Below are 9,204 nucleotides of genomic sequence, written 5' to 3'. Positions count from 1 at the left end.
GCTTTCTGGAATGGTTCAGGCCCTTGGCCAAACCTGGTATAGGAGACAGGCTTTATATTTCTGTATTCAGAGTTTCTGTCTGCATAGGCTATCTTCTGCTAATGCAAGAGTGGGGAATCTGTGGCCCTTCAGATGTTGCTGGACACCCCAACATCCTTAACTGTTGGCTATGCTGGGGCTGATGGAAGTTGGACTACAACAAAAAACTGGGGGACTGCTGGTTCCCTACCTCTGCTCTAAAAGAAGGGGATGCAGAAAATGTTGGGAAGCATGTAAGACTGCTTTATACAATAACCCATTTGTAGCTCAAAAACATAGGTTTTTCTCAATCTGGAATTGTTAATGTTCCTCCTCAACATGCTGCTTTCAATCTATATTGATTCTAGATCCTGCCACCCACAAGGATTGGTGTGATTAGTTGATTCACAGTTGAAAACCTTCCCCTTGATCAGGTTATTCACACCTTTTCCTCCCTGCAGATGATGCTGGGATAGCTCAGTTGGTAGAGCATGAGACTCTTATTCTCATGGTTGTGGGTTCAAGTTCCATGTCAGGCAAAAGATTCCTGCATTGCAGAAGGTTGTACTAGATGACCCTCAGGACCTTCCAACTCTACAATTCTATGACCTGGAAGAATGAAGAAGGAAGTGGTAATTGTGATATGTATACAACTCTCATTGCTCGGGCAACCTATGTCTGTTTTCAAATGTATGCACTGTGAGGACAATAAACTTTTATTTTCATAATGAAACCATTTTCTCAAGGAGCACTTTTCAGGGTCAAAAATGTAGACTATGTAGGGGGAAAAAATGTGGACTATTGATTCTAGAATAAAATGTTTGTGTATGCAACCTAGTTCTCTCCCTGTTCAAAATTTCTACTACTTCATTCTGAGCATTCTGTGGCTTCAAGCCTTAAATTTAGAGTCATGCCAACCATTTGCAAACATTGCTGGACCCATATTTACAGTCTCCATATTTGTAATAAGTCACATCCTTGGATCAGAGCTTCCTGAGCTGAAACAGTTTAAATCATCAGGATGGGTTTAGTTTGACCATTACGAGATAAAATTGCTAAAAGGCTGTGTTCCTTCCACCTTGGGAGGGAAGTATCTTTGTCTTATAATGATGTGCGGTTCCAAGCCTTTATCTGTTCAACTCTGTTTGCTCTTTTAATTTGGACAGTGGAGCTGAGTTGAAAAAAGGATCCTACACTGTTCATTGAGCTCTGTTGACAGAAGGGATCAATATATGTTTTACTCCCTGCACTTAATCCTGTCCCTGGTGCTTCCTTTGATGCAGACTAATCTGATCTCAGACTAATACGTCAGTGATTTTTGTCCTATATCTTCATGTTATCATTATTATACAACCACATAGTGTGTGGCTGGACACTGGGCACCTTTGTGGACTACACCAAGCCCTAAACTATTATCCACTGTGTCTTACGTAATTTCAGGGTGCAATGAAAATTGCAGGACAGGCTAGTTCTAGTTAGGTTCAGTTTGGGGCACCCACACAATGAGCCCCACCCTGCTAGTTATAACAAGCAGGTGCCTCCAGGGTGCCAGGAAATAAGTTTGGCAACAAACACATTTGATTCCCATTCAAATTATCATATGAAGGAACAGAGAGCAGAGGAGGCAACTGCATTTCTTCTTGTCAGGGGCTGGAGACCATGCATGGTGCAACACTATTTAGCTGTATGATCTTAGAGAAGACAGGTGGAGTCTAATGGGCCAGCCCCCCTTTTTAACAATTCACCTACAACAGCCGTAAAGCCTTCTTAAGAAGAGGGTAATTGTACAGCAATAATGTCCAATAAAATATCCAAGTGCTTCAATAATAATAATAATAATAATAATAATAATAATAATAATAATTATACCCCACCTATCTAGCTGGGTTTCCCCAGCCACTCTGGGCAGCTTACAGCACATAAAATATTGTAAAACATTAGATATAAAAAATTTCCTGATACAGGGTTGCCTTCAGTTGTCTTCTAAAAGTCAGATAGTTGTTTATTTCCTTGACATCTGATGGGAGGGCGTTCCACAGGGCAGGCGCCACTACTGAGAAGGCCTCCTGCCTGGTTCTCTGTAATCTCGTTTCTCGCAGTGAGGGAACTGGCAGAAGGCCTTCGAAGCTGGACCTCAGTGTCCGGGCTGAACAATGGGGTGGAGACGCTTCTTCAGGACACTGGGCTGAGGCCATTTAGGGCTTCAAAGGTCAGCACCGACACTTTGAATTGTGCTTGGAAACATACTGGGAGCCAATGTAGGTCTTTCAGGACTGGTGTTATATGATCCTGGCAGCCACTCCCCATCACCAGTCTAACTGCTGTATTCTGGATTAGTTGTAGTTTCTGAGTAACCTTCAAAGGTAGCCCCATGTAGAGAGCATTGCAATAGTCCAAGCGGGAGTTAACCTGAGCATGCACCAATCTGGAGAGAAAGTCTGTGGGCAGGTAGGATCTCAGCTTGTTGAATCAATCCATTAACCTCTGATGGGTGATTTAGAAGGATTGGGTCCAGCATCACTTTTGCTGCACGTGTGTGCTAGTATCCGTACTCAGCAGAGTTACATCTCAACGCAGCTCCTTCCTTGGAATCGTCTTTGGGGTTGAAGGTACACACAGTAGGCAATAAACACTCATGGATGCCACAAAGATTCAGTCAAGTGTAAAGGTTTACTTGACAGGCAGAAAAGCATATTAGTAGCAAATATATACTGTACAGACATTCACCAGTGCTATGGTCAAGGCATGCTTGGAGTCCAAAAAGAGTCCAAGATGCTCTCTCTGCTTCTCTCACTGCAAGGGGCAAGCAAGAGACTCACAACAAGTTACACAGAAGTGTTATCAGTACTTCCTGTCACACTGTGCATGTCCAAAGAACAGTTCCCACTGAAAATATCCTTGTACAGTCATACTTCATGTTACGTTTGCTTCATTATACGTTTTTTCAGGTTGCATCCCACGGTGACCCGGAAGTACCGGAAAGGGTTACTTCTGGGTTTTACTGCTCGCGCATGCACAGAAGTGCTAAATCGTGCTTCGCACATGCGCACAAGACCAAATTGCGCCGTGCACCTGTGCAGATACAGCACTTCAGGTTGCGGGCTTTTCATGTTGCGAATGGGGCTCTGGAACAGATCCCGTTCACAACCAGAGGTACCACTGTATAGACAAAACTATCTCAGCCTTCTGCTGCTTCTTGAAACCTCTGTTCTTCTCTATTTCTGAAACAAATGATTCTCTCTCACACAGAGAGAATATTCAACAGTTAAAATGCAACACCAAGGTGCAATAGTTTAAGGAAATATGGAGGTGTTGATAGTCCTGGTTCCTCCTGGTGGTTGATGCTATAGCCCCACACATCCAGGCTCTTCCATCTAGAATGGAGATGAAGAGCCTATAGCCCACCAGATGTTGTTAGAGTCACATTTGCATCAACCCCAGCTGGCCAGCACAGCCAATGATCAGGAATGATTTAAGTTTTAGCCCAACAACATGTGGGCTTCAGGTTCATCTTTCTTGCTCTAGAATAATTGATGGGTGTAAAAGGAGGCACAGATAGAACCAGGGGCTGCCTGATGCTAAATAAGCTAGAACTACCCTTCTTCTGATCTGCAGAGATAACAAGATTTATAGTCTGATACTTTAAAGAACAAGCATTAGATTTTATTCTGCTTTGTTAAAGATGTACGTCAATAAGTACGGTTAACACAATGGCAAAATAATGAGCCAACTAAGAAAATGAACCAAGGACAAAACACAAGGCATTCTGAAGGACAGCCCAGTGTAAGGGAATGTAGCTGGCATCCGTGGGAAATATACTCAGTCAGCAAAATGTGTTACAGACCAATAAAGCATTAACTTTCTAAACCAATCAGCACTCGCCATCCACCACCCACCTTGATGTGTGAACCTAGTTACAGATTTGCCCCATCAATAAAGACTTACACCTTTATAGTGCCTTGGTACAGCAGGTGGTACATATTCAAGTTCCAGTTGGGAAGAATTGGTTTTACTCCCTAGTAAGGAGGTGCAGAATCACATCTGGATTGGTTTTTTTCTGTGTCAAAGGCCTTTTGTTTAAATAATAGGTATCTCCACCCCCACCCCACTCACTTCCTATGGGAAGCTCACTCCTGTTAAAATCCACACATAGACCATGTGAACACTCATCTGTGATGGACAAAATGTGTTTGCTCCACTACAGGTACACACCAGGAAACTGTGATTGGTTTCTGCTTCCTAATGCATGCAGGCTATGGGCAGACACCCCAAATATCACATGGGGATTTCTTGCACAAATGTGATACCTGTGATGAAAATAACTGTGTTTGAAGTGTCCATTGGACGTTTCATACAGCAGCACTTCATGTAAGAAATACAGTGGTGGTGGTGGTGGGGAGAGTCAAGCAGTAAATAAATTGGATATAAGTGTCTCGTTCTGCCATCATCTGGACAAAGTGAGAAACTGCAGGCCATGCTGTAGGATGTAGCAGGTTGACCGATGACGATGATCCTGAATCATTGTGTTCCTCCAGATGACCTGTTTATTGAGCACTTATTATGATTTGCACAGAACTTACATGGTGGTTAGATGATGTCCAGCCTTTACTGAACATTCTGATCCGATGGTGGGGAGGTTATAAGACGATGTGCTTTTCACTGCATTTTGCTTTCCTTACACAAAAAGTCCATTTTTCTTTTTAAAGTGGATTTGCTGTGATAGGTTGACAGAGCACTTTAATCCACTTTAATTGTGCAAACCAAAATTTCTGGTATGTGTTTGGATCGTTTGCATGTATTTAGTGATTCTGTGCAAGAAAAGATGGATCACAGTGACCATTTTATGTGATACAATCTGTGCTCTTCCTCTCTAAGTAGCCGGTACGTGTTATAGTTAGAGTGTATGGGAGCCATGGGTTCAAATCCCCACTCAGCTATGTAGCTCACTGGGTGACCTTCAGACAATCACTGCTTTGCAGCCTAATTTACTCCTTAGGTTTGTTGTAAGGATAAAAATGGAGAGGGGAGAACTATTTTACATCACACTGGGCTGCTTAGAAAAAAGGTGGGATGTAAATGTAATAAATAAAAGTTTTAAGTATTTTGGTATGGAAACCTAGAAACAAAACTTCAAGTGTGAAGGGTAGAGATGCAGTACAAAATTTGCCACTGGTATCTTTAAAATACTTGGAAGGGGAGACTCAATATTTCCCACTAACCACTTTTCAGAATTCTAAAGGACATGCACTTAATTTTACATACATGTGCGTTTCAGATTTGTTGAGAGACCATTGTAATTCCTGAGTACAAAATAGGAAAAAACCCAGAATTTTCACCAGAGTTAGCTTCTGACGAACAGTAGTTTTCATAATGGAGATCCATAGTTTCTTAAATGGCAAATTGAATTGAGACTAAAAGGGGCAGTAAAAAGCACTTCTCATGCTATGACTCCCTTGCTATCCTGTTGCTTGAAACTTTTAACCATAAAGACTACTACCTACTACGTAGTTTGTCTCTAGGCCACCACAAGGTCTTGGAATAATGAGTGATAATGGTGTAGACTGTAGATCAGGGATGGGAAACCTCAGGCCCAGGGGCCAAATGTATCTTAATCTGGCCCTTAGGTTCTCCTAAGACTACACACCCCTCTCTAAGCCACACCCCTCACCCTGTCCCCTCCTCAAGTGCTTCCATGTGAATGGAAAGTGTCCTTGTAAAAATACCTCTTGCATGCCTGGAGAGAGAGGTGTGCAGAAGCCCACGACTTTTGTGTGGGTCAAATGCACACTAATGTCAACCCACTCGGCCCACTTTTGTCTCTGGTCCCAACTACCATTGCCATGTGGCCCTGGAAATTTGCCCACAAAGGAATGCACCCCAAAGGCTGAAAAATGTTCCCCACTTCTGCTGTCAAGACGAATCCTGCATGTTGGGAACTGACCTTTGTATAAACAAGCTTGTGTGAATATGTGAAACCAACACACAGAGGCAGTTCAGTGATCTCTGAGTGATTTCCAGCCACATTATGAAAAGTAGGCCCAAAGGTCACATTTGAAATAGTTTTTGGGATCCATTCAACTGAGGTATTCAGAAATAACTTACTAGTGTTATATGACCCACAGAGAGTCCCTTTTGGATCATTCTTATAGCCAGTTTAATTAAACATTTTGATTGGTGACCTAGCAAAGGAGATGAAAAAGAGTGCTGATGAAACTTGGAAGATAACAACCAGCTATGAGGTATTGTTAATGCAGAGAAGAATCAGGAAATTATGTGGGTTGAATTGAATGACCTCATGAGCTGGAGCAATTGAAATGGAATGAAACACTATAGTACCAAAGCATAAGGTCATCAGGCATTTTAGGACAAACAATAAGCATGTTTGTTCTCTGCCAGGGGCTCATCATTTGGAAGCAAATGAGCAGGAAAGATATTTTAGGCTATTGGTTGATTGCAATATGGCTATGAGCTGTCAGTGTGGTGCAGCCACACAAATTGTGTAACAAATTCAGATCTTATATGGGTACCCCTAGTACAAGCCATGTGTTTGGGTGCCCAGAATTCTTTGCTGATGGGGGTATTCTTCAAATATGCTTCAAAAGTATAGTGTGTGATCAGCCAGTGTTTGGTCTTTTTATTTTCAAAGAGATGGCTGAGAAAGAGTAGTTTCCTACAAATATATAAAATATATATTGAGGTGTAAGGCAGCTGTTGGTTCCATAACTAAGGGATACAAACTGGACCTTCATAACCTTAGGTTAGAAATGGGAAGGTTTTTAACTATCAAGAGTCATGAAATTCAGGCATGGTCTCCCTGGAACTGCTAGAATGAAGAAGCTTGCTTCAAAACATTTTCTGAAGGACTTGGTATTGGTTCTGCACCCACTGAGATCTCAGCTGATACTGAGATGAGGATGGATTCCTGCCACTCAACCTCTTGGCTTTTCCCTTTCCCTGCCTGCTCCGCCCACCCTCTGCTTGGGACAGGATGGTGAGTCGTGCACATAGGATGCTGCTAATGGCATTTCCCCTTGGGAAGATTGGCTCCAGTGCAGCTTGTTACTTAGTACTGTACTGTATTTGGAACAAGAAAGGCACTTACTTCACAGCAGGTTGATATTAACTCAGGGCAGGGGATAAGAGAATTATCTTCCCTGGGCTTGGCTTGCTTCCATGAATCAACTTTCTATAAGCACCTTTCCATGATGGCGCCCATGCTCTCTGCTAGAGGCATGCTGAATGGAAAGTTGTACCTTGCATTAGAGAGTTGGACTAGATGGCCTTTTAACTCATCCTTCTAAAAAGATCAGTGTTAATGCCATGCCCTTACATATCAGTAAGCCAAGAACCTTGGATCAATAAACCATACTGTGAATGCAGCCTGATCGGTCCTGCTTGGACTTTTAGGAAAATCCCAGCTGACAGCAGGGTTTGATGCAGGGATAAACTGCACTTGGGAGCTCCTCCTGATCAGGAAGTCCCTAATGCTGCTGATCCCAGTGGGGCTTGATGTCAGTGCTGAATAGTTCATTGGCGCTGACAGCAAACCCTGCATTTGGCCATGATGGGGTGCAATAGGGAGTTCCTGAGTGGGAAGTCCCTAGCACAGCTAATCCCAGAGGGACTTGCCAAGCAACAACCAGGAACACACTTTAAGGCTCCTAATGGTCCTTTTGCAGCTGCATCTCCATACCTGACTTCAGTTGTGGGCATGGCCCATGGAAAATAGCTTAGCAGGTAAATTATGACCTCTGCCTGTCCTAACTTAGCCCATAGGAGGTTCTTCATGCCTACTGTAAAGCAGAGGTGTCTAACCTGTGTTCCTCTAGATGTTGCTGGGCTACAACTTCCACCATCTCTGACCATCGGCTATGTTGGTTGGGGCTGATGGGAGTCGAAGGGCCACATGCTTCCCCTACATACCTTGCAATATGCAGTTTTGCTGGCCTCATTCCTCCTTCAAAGTCTGTGGGGAGCTATAGATCTCACTTTGTATCAGGGGTGGGGAATTTTTTTTCAGCCTGAAGGCTATATATTAGCCTTCTGCGGCTATAGTTCATGGGAAAGTATTTCTGGGCAAGTGGAGGCATCAAATTAGTGTGTCACGCAGTTATTTCCATCACTATGTTTATTTTTTTTTGTTTTTTATTTTTTTTTAAATAAATATTTTTTATTAAACAGTTTTTATGACCACACAAACATAACATAAAAACAACAAATACATAAACAAAGAAAAACAAAAACAAAACAAAAAACAAGTACCATTTCATATCTTAATTTCTTATACCTTTCTTCCCCGACTTCCTCATGCCTCCCTTTTCTGTATTCCAGATTCTAATCAATTACTCAGCAAATCTTCCCTTATTATACTTTAAATTAAGCTAATCTTCCTTATTCTCCTTGTCTTAACCATTACTAATAGTAACCATTTACTTTCCAGTCCAACATCATTCTAACTTTCATTAATTTTGTAATATTTCTTTAGATAGTCCTTGAACTTTTTCCATTCTTCTTCCGCTGCTTCTCTTCCCTGGTTTCGGATTCTGCTCGTCATTTCTGCCAAGCCCATGTAGTCAATCACCTTCATCTGCCATTCTTCCAGTGTGGGTAGATCCTGTGTCTTCCAGTACTTTGCAATGAGTATTCTAGCTGCTGTTGTAGCATACATAAAGAAAGTTATATCCGTCTTTAGCACCCCTTGGCCGACAATACCCAAGAGAAAGGCCTCTGGTTTCTTAGGGAAGGTATATTTAAATACCTTTTTCAGTTCATTATAGATCATTTCCCAGAATGCCTTAATCTTCGGGCACGTCCACCAGAGGTGAAAGAATGTGCCTTCCTTTTCCTTACATTTCCAACATTTATTATCAGGCAAATGGTAAATCTTTGCAAGCTTGACTGGGGTTATGTACCACCTATAGATCATTTTCATAATATTTTCTCTTAAGGCATTACATGCCGTGAATTTCATCCATCACTATGTTTATCCTCTGCAGACAACGTTGGGCCTCTTTTATGAAATCAGGGCCAAGATTGCTTCCCATGTGTCAGTGACTATCGCAGTGTGGGCAGTCGGATGCATGCTCAAGGTTTTCACTGCTTGGTCTGGCTCTTGTTCTCCCTCCCCTTGGGAACAGAAAGGCAGATACTCAGGCAGCTGTGAGAGAACATACTGACGGTGTGTGA

This window comes from Podarcis raffonei, chromosome 2 (genome assembly GCF_027172205.1).
Source record: "Podarcis raffonei isolate rPodRaf1 chromosome 2, rPodRaf1.pri, whole genome shotgun sequence".
In the NCBI taxonomy this organism is placed as follows: Eukaryota; Metazoa; Chordata; class Lepidosauria; order Squamata; family Lacertidae; genus Podarcis; species Podarcis raffonei.
Note: the sequence above shows the minus strand (reverse complement) of the source record.